Here is a 14,630-nt window from a genome sequence, read left to right on the forward strand (position 1 = left end):
TGCAAGGCATGTGTGCACTGTCATTACCATGACACATCCAACAGGTTAACACAAAAAAAATTTTACAAATATGATAAATACGTCCCAACGGCTTTACTTTGACCTTTCTTAAGGAAAATCTTGTTACAATAATCAGATGTCATAATAATTTGGTGAATAATTTCATCTTTAGAATACTATACTATTACAAATTTCTTGAAATTTACTAAATTTTAAGAGATGCTTAAAAATAATACAAATAATGTGAAAAAAAAATTATTGGTGTTTTTATTCAACGACATATTCATATTTATTGCAGTACTTCTATTTTTTTTTTCCTGATTTTTCTATTACTTCAGGAGAAATCCCAAGCATATGAGACTAAATACATCTACCCAAATGCAACAAAAGATTCTCACAGATTCTTCTCTCACCCTCATCTCTGTCTTCTATCAACAAAAAAGGCAAAAAGCAGTTCCATAGTATTGTAAACTAACCACTTTTGGAATTCAGACAACAGCATCACCACACATGGCCTAAAATACATTGAAATGAAGTTGTAACATGCTCCTAGAAAACTTGTATCACATTTTTCTCATACTTATGTTAAAGACATGAAATACTGTTTCAATTCAACGCTAAACTCCTTCTCCTGTTAGACAGTCAAATCTTTACGTAACGTATTCCTGGAAAGGTAAAATGGGATAGCTTTGGTTAAACGAGAATAATGTTGAGACTCAATTTGAGCTTAAAATTCCTGATACTCTCTGACTTGCCTGTCTCAAGGGTACTCTATGACTGGTTTATTTTGAGTAATTGACCTAAATAGTAACTGATTTAATAATTTCTTTTGTTTCAAAGGATTTCACTAAAACTGCTCATATTGACCCACTTACAGTACTGAGTAGTACAACCACTAACAACTAACTAAACTGTTTTTCTCATCTATCATTGTTTTAATAAGGTATTTATGGCTTACAAAAGCATCGGTCAAGTTTCAGAGGTGTATAGTCTCACCTGATCTAGACCTTCCACAGTCAATCTGAAGCGATAAACGGGACGTGCTGTATTTGCTGCAGATGTGCAGACATATATCGCATGTACCAAAGTTACATGTGTCTGATAAACTTCGGACTCACTATTCACCCAAGACAAGAGTTCTTGTGTTCATGTGCAGCCAACTATTTACCCGGACATGACTACAGCAGTGGTAACAAGAGCGTGAGTGGTAACCGTGATGTAGTCCAAGGGCATTAAGACACTGTATGTCCCACAGAGAAGCCAGAAGGAGGGTGGAGAGGAGGAGAGGAGGAGAGGAGGAGAGAAAGCTGAGGAGGAGAGAAAGCTGAGGAGTGGAGAACACTTTTTTCTTTAAAGTTTCTTTGAAAAAGTGACCACTCCTTCTTGTGTTAGCAAGTCAAATCAATAGGAGGCACGGAGGAAGGACTCAAAATGAATTTTAACGGCTTAGTGGAGCCTACACTAAACTCTCTTTAAATTTGAAGTTGATTCGTATACTGATCTTACTGAAGTTATGTGCTTGTTTCTTGCATTTTTGAATGATCCCTTATAGTACGACAGCATACACGGCCATTAGAACTGCCACTCACAATAGACAGAACGCAGTAATTGCTTGGAAGTTCAAGGGAAAACATAGCACTTCACATTTATTTTGTGCCCCTAAATAACCTAGCACAACTGGATCAAAACATTACAATAGTGCATACAATATTAGAAGCAGTCTTTTTTAATCTTTTTTTTCTTTTTTTTAAAGAGAAGTAGCACAGCATGTACCACTCTGTTCTTTAAAAAACAGGTCTCAAAATCCTGTACTACTTTTCATCATCAACAATTGGAACTAAGCTTGTCATTTAGAGATTGAAATGCTGTTCATTATTTTAATCAAAGACTACTTTTGAAGTGAGAAAAATCAATAATTCAGCTTTGGAACAGTACAAATTTTCAGGGAATAAATAAAGGTGTTATTTAATTGCTGTATTTTTTGCTGATTTTAAGATTAGTGAAAAAGTACATCTCTACTTCAGGATCACCTCTGACTTTTAAAGAAGGCAATAAATAAAATGCAATTTTTTTAATTAAATACTACTATAGTGGTTACACTTCATTACATGAAATAATGTTGATGACAAGTACACTGGTTTTGATTTGGGCCAAAAATCAAAGTATATTTGGACAGTCTGTTTGGTGTAATAATGTAACCTCATTTTCCATTGACAACCCTTTCTTCTGTTTTTTGATAATTTTTTTTTCTCTCCAAATACTGAATTTTCCTTTTAGCTACTCTATGTATTGCATTGAACATTAGGCTTATTTAGAATGACATATGAAATAGCTATTTCAGAATAGTTTTGATGAATGATTCAAGCTTAAGTAATAGAAGACATACAGTGCTTATAGGCATTCCATGTTGTGCTTTACTGAAAAAAGCAGCTTTTTTTTTTTTTCTTTTAGTAAATAAAAGCTATAGGAGGTATTTTCAGACTAAGGGCAGTCAAAATTGTAAATACAACAAGAAAATCAAATGCTGTGCCAAATATTTATATCATATATTTTTTTTTTATCTACTTAAATATAGATATTTTTATTTCCAGACTATCTTCTGAGATTTCTGTACTCCAGGAACTTCTTACAAATCCCAGAACTGTTTAAATCTATTATGAAAATAACATCCCATTAAGAAAATAACATGCCATCAAGAACTGATGAAAAGCCCAGGAGCTATGAGACAGCTTTCTAACAGTCTTAGTCTCACTGACTGCTAAGGATTAACCCTGTGTTTTCCACTGCGTGTTGGGCAGTCAGGGTTGATAAACATGAGCACATCCTCTTCTCTGTACTGACAGGCTTCAGAATTGCAGCTGATCAGTTGACACTGAAGATAAATGGGGCGTTTTTTTTCTTAAAGGTACTTTATATCAGTTGAAAAAGCAGGTAGACAAACTTGGACACAAACTCCTAAATGTTATTAAATGTGGCTTCTGGTTTATAAATCTCATGATCTGGGGATCACCATAGATTCGGGAACCGTAGCAGTAAAATTTCACTATTAGCTAAGCATCTGCCAGTTTTCAAGGTCTGAGGCGGAGTGTGGCACACATGAACCAACTAGTTCTTCATTTTCATTTCATCTGCTGTGAACTGTGTGCTTTTCCCCCTCTGAGAACAGCATGAGAAATAGCAAGCTTCACAAACACACGTGATAGGTTCGAGAGCAGGAAGAAATATAGCGGCCTTTAATAATCCCCCATCACATAGAATTAATTCAGTGCCTCGATTAGCCCACATGGTATATTTATATGATTTTTCTTGAAAAATTATTTTAAACTCACTAAAACATCACTGGCATCCTACATATTTCAGTAGCTGGTCATCAAAAAAGAGTACAGCAACTATCATACTGATTCCCACCCTAGGTGTTACACCAGCCACTAGAAGTAGATCGCATCCCACTGACTCAGAAAGATGGCTATGTTCTGTAAAAACATGTGGCACAAGCAATGAAAAAAGTACAGACATTTAAAATTTTCATAAAATTTCACTAATTTTTCAGAGAAGGGCTTGTAAACCCACCCAAATTAGCACTAAGCAGAACGTTACTAGGTATATAAATGAAGGTTGAAATGACATCTGCTTTTCTTCCTAGATACACCGAAGTAAAACAGTAGAAGGAGTTTGAAGGAGAAGTAAAGAATAGGAAGTGACAGAATAAAAATTTTTGTGTAACCTGGAGTTTCTCAGCCATGTGAAGTGTTCAAGTTTTTCCTTCTGGAGAGTTTTTCCTTCTTTTCTGAATGAGGCATTAACAGTCCCCCCATTCCAAACACTGGCCAAATAAAAAAATATCAGGTTTTACACAGGGATAACATATTTCCACTCCTAATCAAAGCTATTTACAAATATTCATTAGGCTTTAGGACAGCCAGGAGAGCAAGAATTGTATTATCCTCAGTCTACAGGAAAAGTTAAACACCCAAAGGGTAAGTGTCCCACCTGAGATCATACAACGAGTTATAACACTATAATTGTTATCTACATACTTCCATCATTCTATGCAGTCACAGATAAAAAAAATTAATCAAGTCACCATGGAACAATATAACAATCCAATTTCTCAATTAATATAATCACTTAAAATTAGTATAGCTGAAGGAGTTCACAAAATGGATTTAAAGATCAAATACAAACTGGCCATTTCAAAAGACTAAGTTTGCTAAAAATAATTGCCTAAAGAACATTATAAATCTTCTACTGCCTAGAAAGAACAAACAATACTACTATCTACTGCTAAAATGCTGTTAATGAAGAAAGGTAGAATAATTTATCATTGCATAATTAACACAATGCAGTTAAGCATGCTTTAACGATTCTGTATAATAGTTTCCTATCATTAGAGAATACTTTTGAATCAGGAAATAATTGTCTAAATAATTTTTGATTAAGTCTTTGATCAAACTGATCAACATTTATAGAAGTAAGATAGATCTAAATGCCCATGCAACGAATGACAACTTGCTTTTTTTAACTGTCCATCGGTGGTATTCTTTTTTTCCTTCTAATCCTAGGGTAGAATGCTGTCTTAACCTCTATTAGCAATGCAGCCAAGACATCAAGCTGGTTGCAGCACAAGTTGAGCTCCATCCATTCCCTCTCTCTTTTGCTTTCACCAGCACTTAGTCATTAGTTAATTTAATTTTTTACCAGCATTTTCCAGTGTTCTGTCCTCTAATCAGGCTCCTCTGTCATTCAGTTTTCGCAAAAACCTTATTTACCCTCATAGTTTCAGTTCCGGATTTGAATGCTGTTCATTTCCGCAAGCCTTTTCTTTCTCACCCAGGCTAATCCATCAGTTGTCTCAGGGAGCTCTTGGGCACTGTGCTTCCATGTTAAGACTCAAGGGATTTGATTTTAAACATGTGACTATGCTATATATTTCGAGAAATGTAACGGACATGAAAGGACTTGTACTTTTCTTGCACCTAAGCAGATCCAATGACAAGAATTATGACAGTTCCTTCCTAATTCCACTTCCTTATGTTAAAACGTTCTATAATTCTACACCTGTTGGACACCTTCATTCCCGCTGGCAATAGCAGAAGCTGTACCACTGGGTAAAAGAACAGCCGAAAGAAAACCATTAGGAATGCACCTTTCATTTCTTGTTCACTCTTACTACAGGAATACACTCTTAAGGGGTAACTTTTCCAGAATCTGAGATCAAGCAAAGCTCCTGTGTACATCTCATCAGAGGATGCTACTATAAGAAGATCATGTTGCTGAAGAGGTTTCTCATCGATTTTCAAACCTCTACAAGACTATTCTCAGATCTCATCAAATGTAGCAATCACACAAACAGTTATGAGTTTAGGTACTTATAATTTCCGTTGAGAACACCACCTGCTTCTAACTCTAAATTTACATCATTCTGTCCAAGAAACTCTCCCCTTCTTTCTTTACAGCTTCCTTGGAACCTCTCCTACCTCAATTTGATACTAATAATTTTCCCATGCTCATTAACAAGATGCTTTAATATGCTTTCTCCCTGCTAGCAGTGTCAACCTACAAACATATTCTTTGAACGAGGCTTTACTAGAGACTATTTTTAAGGCTATATAAATGTATCATGATGATAAAATGAAATGATATTTTAAAATGCCTAACAGTATTTAGTAGAATTTCAATAAAGACTGCTATTCCCAATTACATAAGTAAATAACCCACTCAGCTACGCTCTGATATTCCCCTGTTTTAGTGGGAGGGGGAGTGTGGAAGGAAAAAAAGTGTCCTTTTCTTTGTTTAAACTATTAGCCTTACACCTTGGGAGTTCTCTGCCTTTGTAAACACACAGATTTTCTCAGAAATAACATCTTCCTAAAGTGATCGTTTGTTTTAAAGGTTCAAGGTAAGCTAAGGAAAAGTTAAAAGGAAAAAAGAAATATGAATAGAAGGCAATGGAACATCATGTTAAGGTACACGAAATAGATGACATTATACCTGAACAGCTTCCATAAAAGTATGCTCTGAAACATTTTACATTCTAGATCACCTCAGACAGCAATGAAACTTTGCATAATGAAGTAAAAAGGCTGCACTATAAGTTTCTCAGCTAACAACTACACCTCAAGTGTTGTTGCATCTTTCAACAAAGGAAAATGAATTACTTTATAAAAATTAATGAAACCTCGCAGCAATAGATAAAATGAATACAACTACTCCATAAAATGACCAACTCGAAGTCTCCAAAGTGAATTTTCAGTGTCCACACTGCAAGGGGTTGGCAGGGACAGAATTGAGGTCTTGTCACCCCAAAAGCTGGTCCACCCAAACCTGCCATGCAAGGTTTGCTTGCATTATCACAGTAGCAGAAGAGAACAGAAAGGGTTATCTTGATTAACGGAAATCTTTTTATAATTTCAGTCAAGAAAAATACACTTCTAGGAAATTAATCACTCCAAGACCACGAGATGCAGCAAATACCTCATAATATTGTACAGTTACTGTGCAGACACTGCTACATCCTCTGTTCCATCTCCGGATCACGAAGAAAGGGGCCACATCACTCTGGAGGAAAATCACTCCAGAGAACACGCTTCAAGACATGTTAGCTACCTAGTCATTTAGGACAGTCTATGTAATCCAACATATTCTCTCACACTGCAACTTCCTTTTCTGCAGACTTCTTGGATAGGACCGTCATTTTGCATACTATCCTCTATCTGTGGGCATCTCCAAAGAAAGACAGGCTTTTGCTGGTGGATAAAAGGTTTCCTCACATGGCTGAGTTGTCAGAAGCAAGCCCATCCTGGCTCCCCAGCTGCCACAATTCCCCACCCTGTATGTCATCTTCATCCAACACCTCGCAGGAGGTGCCTGAAGGTACTTGGAGAGAGCAACATCTTAAACTGTACCAGCACAGAACATGGGAGCTCGCACGAGGATATTCTCAGATAAGCTACTGCATGAGAAATGCAACCAGCCATCTCCTATTCACCATGTGTGTCTGAGTTTTAGAAAACAAGAACAACCATAAGGAAGTAATCAGTTAAAAAAGAGTCTCAAAACTGCAAGGAATCTTTACAAAATTCATTCTGTCCTTTCTTTCCATTGCTGTTTCACATAAAGAACAATAAGAAAGCCGCAATGTCTAATTTCTTCTCAAAACTAAGCTCACTGCATTAAAGCCACTCCCCACAATTTTGCCATCTGGTGCCTAGACTGCTGTGTATCCAGAACAGAGATGCCTACATTCGTCAACTGCCATGGTCAAACTTTCCAGGCAAAAGCATCAGCATTTTATGACAAGGATAGAGATCAAACCTAAGGGAACCTAGCAAGAAAGACTTAAAACAAATTTAAACCAAATGTTGTTTCACCTACCACATTCAGCTATAGCACTCACTCTTGCAAAACAAAATTTTTAACTTCAATGAAGACATCTGGCTTAAACTAAGTATCTATTTTACCTGTGCAGCTATACAGACATCCTGTTCTGCAACCACTGTTAAACAGAATTAAAAATATTTTTAAAATGCTATTAAAATTACTTATTCTCTAAAGATACTGGAATTGATAAAAGTTTATAGCTTTGTTTTTCAGAACAGAAAAGTAACTTGAGGTTCAAAAAATAACTGATTCTTCTGCTAAGAATTAGACATGTACAGAGAACAAAAATAAATAATGCAGTTTAACAAAAATTACATCGTGAAACTACAATTCTCTACAGTTATAACCCACTCATTAAAAGTTAAACACAAGCCTTAACATGCTCTCTTTGTTCCAACTCTGTATTATTTACCTAGGTAAATGATTTTTTAACATTATTATTTTTACAAACGGCAACAATATCGCATCGAGTCCTCCCCCACAAAACAAAAAGATGTTCATGAACTGGAGCAAGTCCAGGGAAGGATGCCAGTGTCTCAAGGGACTGGAGCACATGGAGAAAGGAAGGAACTGGGCTTGTTAGCTGTCGAAGAGATGGCTAAGTGGGAACTAGCAGTGGCCTTCCTGCACCTAAGAGGCTATGGAGAAGAGGGAGCCATGGTCTTTAGTGAGGGGGATCAAAGGCAAGTGAGAAACCATAGACACAAACCAAAGCACAGGAAGTTCTGATCAGAAATGAGGTGGGTAAAAAACGCTATGGGGACAAATACGCACGGGAGGAGGTTGCTGCAGAGGCTGGGGAATTTTGCACGTTTTCAAGACACAACTGCCCAAAGCCCTTAGCAACCTGGTCTCAGTTCAGCTTTGAAGCTTGGATTAGGTGAGCTCCAGAGGACCTTTCCAGCCTCGATGGTCTGTGACTCTATGATATTCCTAATCTAGGAAAACTTCCATAGTCATTAAAGCGGGGGGTGGGTGTGGGTGGGAAGTGGTATTTATTTAGGAAGCAAGTCCGTAAAGTGAACACATAATGAAAGATTTGTAAGCTGAGCACACAGGCTTAAAAAGTCAGAGCTTTTTAAAGCAGAAAATTCATCTAAGCTTGGAGGTTTAAAGCTGAGTTCAAAGCTTCAATAGCACAGTAAGGCAGAGGCTACATTATGTCTGCACACGCGTGCAGACTGCAGAGGACCTGCAAATATCACTGCAGTGGGGTCCTTGCTACAGTCATACTGTTGACAGCACAAAAGGAAGTCACACAGGAACAGTATGCCAGAGAAAAGCAGAATGGGCTTTGTTGCTTCTTCGGTTTCACAATACAGACCATCTGTGGGAACACAGAATGCCCAAAATGCAGTTCTAGAGTGAAGAAAATCTACAGGACTTAAAAGCACAGTTTAACAAAAGTAACAAGCAGAAGCTCTATTATCACTCCCAAGACACGACTGCAGGCTCCTACATTTCCAAACACGTCATTTGACAGTGCCGACTTTGAAACAGTCCCTTAAAAATATGAAAATAAACCCAAAAGAAAATAACTCTGCCATATGTTATAATGACACGATCATAAATCTAAAGAAAACAATGCATGAGAAGAAATTGTAACCTCTAACACCTGAGAGCCCACCTCTCCACCACTCACAGCCACATTCCCATGTACTGTAAATCAATGCAGACACACTCTTTCCACTGAGGATTTTCTCTGTTGTCTGGCAGGTCAGAAGCATGGCATTAATCCGTGCCTATCCTACAGATATGTGGCCAGTGAACAACTTTAGCTACGAGTGTGTGATACTCAGATACATGCTACATTATTCTATGTATTGTCATAAAGCAGAAAAAAATATCAAAAGCTGAATTCCTCATATGGATTTACCTACCAAATCCTTCCATTTCTACTTTCACTGCAGAATATAGCACAGGTCATAGATATGAACCCATGACTCCACAGAAGTCAATGGTGGTTTCTCTTCCTGCATAATCCCATCTGCCAAACTGCAAAGGGCTTGTTAATTTTAGCCAATATTATTGGGGAGGTGGGGGGCGGGTGTAACATTTCCTCTCGGCTGTATTTAATTCAAAGCAGGGGTCATTCTCTGTCTGTGGAGAACACAAGCTACCTAGGCCTGGGTATAGACTTGGAACAGTCATAAAATTACATTCCTGGGATTAGGAGAGGCAAGGTTTCATCCTCCAGGACCACCCAGGTATCCTGGCGAACCAGGAAGGAATTTGACTGTTGCTACCAGAGGTAGTTTTTAGTTATTTTCAGAGGAAGAACTGTTGTCCTCTGAGTAGGTCAGAAAACCAATTGACATTTTCTGGTTTTTGTTTGTTTGTTTTATTTTCCAGTTTTATGCACCTCACAGTCTTATTCTTGAGGAAACCCAAAAGAATTGGAACTGACCTCTGGAGAAAGCACCACCTATGGGAACGCGTTGAAGAGTTGTGATTGCTTAGTGCAAAAAAACCAAATTAACTAAATACTCAACCTTTTCCCCAGCATCTTCACTTTCCTACAAGTTCTTCAAAGAGCTGCAGACCATCTGTGGAGGATTAGGGACAATTTCCGCCAGCAGAAATTGCGAAGAAAGGAAATTTAGATATTTAGGAATACTTAGATACATTACATGAACTAGTGTTGGTATTTCTTGAGATGTGCAGAGTCAATAAAGTCTCCTAATTAACCATCTCCTTTGTAACTTGCCTTTTTTTGCAGTTATGTCCGAGGTGAGTTGCCACTAATGTTGATACATCCAGAATTTCAAGCTATGTATTCTATGTTCACGAAACTTGATCACCCAGACACACTTCCAGCTTAATGGTAGTCACACATGCACCTCAATCCCCTGGACAATGACTACTGTAAGTAACATCCTACTACATCTTTCACAAATGACATTACTAATGCTCCACCCTTTAAAGCATTTCTCCTCTTCACAAAGAAAAGCACCGCAATCCCATATTTTAATACATAAAGTTACTGAGGCAGAGAAGAGCAAAGTCACAGAGCCACTCTGTCGTTTAAAGCCTCCCTTAGCTTTAGGAGGTTGTTCTGCCTTACAGGCAGTGGGAAAAGCAGTCTCCTATCGCTGTACACCTCAGAGCAAGAAGGAAACTGGAAACAAACACTATAAATGCTTTATTATCCTCAACTAACATCAATAAACTATGAACAGTTTTAACCTAATTTACTAGAAAACAGAATTGGAAAGATATCTGACACAGCTCTTCACATACATTAAGAGCCACCAGATTGTAAATTTAGGTCAATACTGAGACGCACAATGACCTACAGGTAAAATGATTCAGAAACCATTACCAATTTACTCAGTTGTCCAAACTACCTCAGTAATTTCTAACTTGCACGAAGTCTTTCATGAATTATTAAAATTAAAAATAAAAAGCAAAAAGTAAGAGATAGAAATCTCTTTCTCAATGACGTTTTCAGTGGTATGCGTACGTCACTCTTCAAAAGCAAATTCTGCACAAACAGTGTTTGAGACTGTGACTACCAGCTCCCAGAGGCAGCAGATCTGCAAGCTCAGTCTGCGGCCAGGTAAGGTGGTGGTCCTCAGCCACTGACAAGACAACTCCAGGTACCTCAGAATTAAAGAGCTTCTTAGAAACCTTAGACCTCCTATACTCCCCCAAAACAAGAGTCTCCTACCAAAAAAAGACCAGGATTAAAAAGTGTATGTTTGAGTATTTTGTAAGTGGCATAGCTGAAGCCACTTGAAGTGACATCTCTTACAGCACTACCAGAAAGATTTCATGCAAGACAAATTATTGAAGGACTCTGGACAACTCTAGTTCTGCCTTCCCAGTAACACAGGATAGCAGGTGACATAGCAGTAATTCATACTGACTTCATTATAGAAAAAGCTGCTCTCTGAACCATACAGCCAACTTTCTACGGACAAGAGTTTTGTGCTCATATAAGCAGCTACAATTTAAACCAGAAAAAAACTGCAAGTATTTCTTCAATCCTACACCATTAGGCTAAAAACCAAACTGAGAATCTGAATAAACCACTGAATTGGTTTCAATTCTAACACCGTTAAAGATACCATGATCCATTTCTTTTATTTCAGCTACTATAAGACCAAAGGATGTCCACTGAGATCACTGAGCTATCCCCTGCTTCATTCCCAATTCCTGAGAGGCAAGCTCAAAGAATGACAACCACCGGCCTGAGCAAGCACACTACGAGTTAGCAACAGAGAACAGAAGCAATAGAAATCAAGTTTCAGCAATTTAACGAGATCGTCCAACTCCATAATTTTGATTGAAAAGTAAGTTTTAGTCAAGATCTGATATACATAAACAACTTAGAAACCTCCTTGCTTGATTTTTTGCATAGGTTATTCTTCCAAATAAATAAACAAGTAGTTATGTACTTTGGCTATAAGCCCCATGCCTCATTCTCATGAAAATACTGTTGAGGACAAAGCAGTTTGCATGGAATGTTATTCCTTTATTTATTTATTTTTTAATTATTTAATTTTAATTTTAAGCTCCAGGTCAACCTTCAACTCCAATTTCTTTCTTTTTTTTTTTTTTTTTTTTTTTTTACAGTAGTGTAGTAGCATGGTCACAGACTAAAAGGCCAAAAAAAGCACAAGAAAAAGAAATACAATTTCTTAAAAGTAGCTTGCAGATCAGTTTTATCTCTGTGATTTAAAATTGGCAGTTACATTTATATATTACAAGATCTGTAGAGGAGAGATTCTACAACACACAATCCTCAATGTGTAAGACTTAGGCAACTTGCCAAAACAAAGACCTATAGTAACCTAAATTGCAACTGAATTTATGTAGGTAGAATAACTTTAATTCAAAAATAGTGATTCTTAACCACAAAATAAAACTAGTTACCTCATTTCCTACAAATATCTTCAAGGAAATCTATATACTCACAGAATATCTTGATGGAATCCTCAGTTTCCCAGTTGGATTGGCTTAAATTTTCAGAACTAATATTAGTTCTCAGAAATTCTAGCCTCAACAAGCACACTTTCCCCTCTGTTTTGCAGAGTTGAAAAGTGTTAGATATCTGACTTTCTTTAAGCCATTTAGCCATCTAAAATGTTTTTATATTGAGTATAAAAAACTTACATGAGGCTACTAGAATACTTTCCAATAATCAAGACCACAGAATTAGGAAATGTCCCATTTAGAAATTGAGTTCTGAATGATAAGAATGAAATACAGATTGGTCTGTAGTTCCATGACTCCATTTAGACTGCACTAATATTTGTTCTGATACAGTGCAAGTGCATCACCAGACAGATGGTCAGATCACTGTGTCAAATGGGTATGACTTTAAAATTGTAATTCAACATGAAATTGTGACATATCAGTTAATCAGTTTCTTTTTAAACAAAGAATAAAAATGCTTTCAAAAGTTGTCTCTTTATATATATAGACTCATCCATACTTCCTAAGAATTCCAGAAATCAGATAAGTCTAAGGATAAGTCTACTCATCTATGTAGAACCAGGCTAATCCTCACTTTGCTAAGTAACATAATTTATCAGGACCAAAACTGTGTTTCCTTATCATTCCCAGTAAGAGCTTAACTATGGAAAAGCAAGGTGTTGTATCATGAAAACCACCCTAATTTCTACCATAACATAAACACATTAAAAATACTGTGTTCAAGCACTACAATTAAACCAAACGTCTCTGACGCACAGTAGAACCCTGTACAGTAATAAAAGACAGAGTCACAACAATGGAAAAGTATTCGAGTATTCGGGGCAGCAGAGAATTTTGCTCTAGATCACTGTGTGACAAAATGCAAACACGTAACACAAAGTGCCCAAAGCAGATTTAATGGACAGCTACGTACAAAATTTGTAGTGCAGCAGGTAAAACTAAGAGATTTAAAAAAAAGGAAAGAAAAGGAAACAAATAAAGGTCAGAGTATGGTGCCACATTTCACAGCAGTATACTGACAAGACTAAGATTTTCTTTTTTTCCATTTATAATCGGAACTTCATTAACATTCCTGAGGTTTCAGCTACTTGATTTTGACCCATTTTTCCCTCTCAGCTTTTATAAGCTTCTTAATTTTGACTGTTCCCCAAACCCATCGGCATTTCTGGAAATCCTACTCCTTCATTTCTCTTGATTTCACAATTCTAGATGGAGTTGCATTTGAAACAATCTACAATTCTCTCTATAAATGAATCCAGCATGGGGCAACAGCACAGATTTACAGAATTCAGCTATTCCTCATGTGCATTTCCAAAATTACTGAAAATTAATGAGTTTCTACTGTGTGTATTTATATGCAACTCTTTGAAGTAATCATTACCAGCCAGAAACAGTCACTTGGAAAAATGGGTTGATAAAAGACAAATAACTAATACACTATCCCTGTATCTGCAGTACCAGTCAATAATACTTGTAACTGTTGTTATGGATCGAAAATGCACTAATAGACCAAACTCTATATCCAACAAGTAATGCTGACCAAAATTATGAATCTTTAAGTATGCTGAACATGACTTAAAAAGTGAAGTCTAAAGACTTTTCCTCCCTGGAAGGCAAATTTTTCTACAAAGATTCAATTCCCTTTTGTCCCCAGATAAATAAGAGTACACGCACAACTGAGTTTATCTACCTCAAATCAATAAAAGCATTAAAATCAATCTTAATAAAAAAAAAGTATAGTTAACTGATCTGATTATTACTGCAAGTCTTGTAGAAACACTGATTTGCTGAATATGAAATTTACTTGTTGAAAGGTACTTTGTAAGGTTTTCAGGCATTACTAGAATGCTTTCAAAACATGTGCAGCAACTTACAAAAAGTATTCAGGTGCTCTACCCAATTTGAAAAGCAGTGCTTTTTCATGGCATTAGTTTTATAATGAGTCTTTTCAGGTAAATTTCAAAGAATGTATAGTCCACATACTTTAAACCGAATTCACTAATAATTCAGTATTTGACAGAGCTAATGCTTAATTGTTTCTAAAGAGGCTACAAAGGAAAATATTTCTTTTCTTATTCAACAAACATTTAACTAAAACAATGTTTTGCTTTGTTTTCACACTAAGGATTGAATTTGACACTATAATAGAGAAAAGCAGCCTGTGCTAGCTTATGTGATTCTGTTTTCTATTAGAAAGAATTTAATAAGACCTACATTTTGGAATATGGCATTAATTTTGATAGAAGAGGCTTTCTTCCAACAAATTCTGTTTCATCATCCAAGCAATTCAAAGAATTACTGGCAAGTGA

The sequence above is a fragment of the Leptosomus discolor genome, chromosome 10 (assembly GCF_034619465.1).
Source record: "Leptosomus discolor isolate bLepDis1 chromosome 10, bLepDis1.hap2, whole genome shotgun sequence".
In the NCBI taxonomy this organism is placed as follows: domain Eukaryota; kingdom Metazoa; phylum Chordata; class Aves; order Leptosomiformes; family Leptosomidae; genus Leptosomus; species Leptosomus discolor.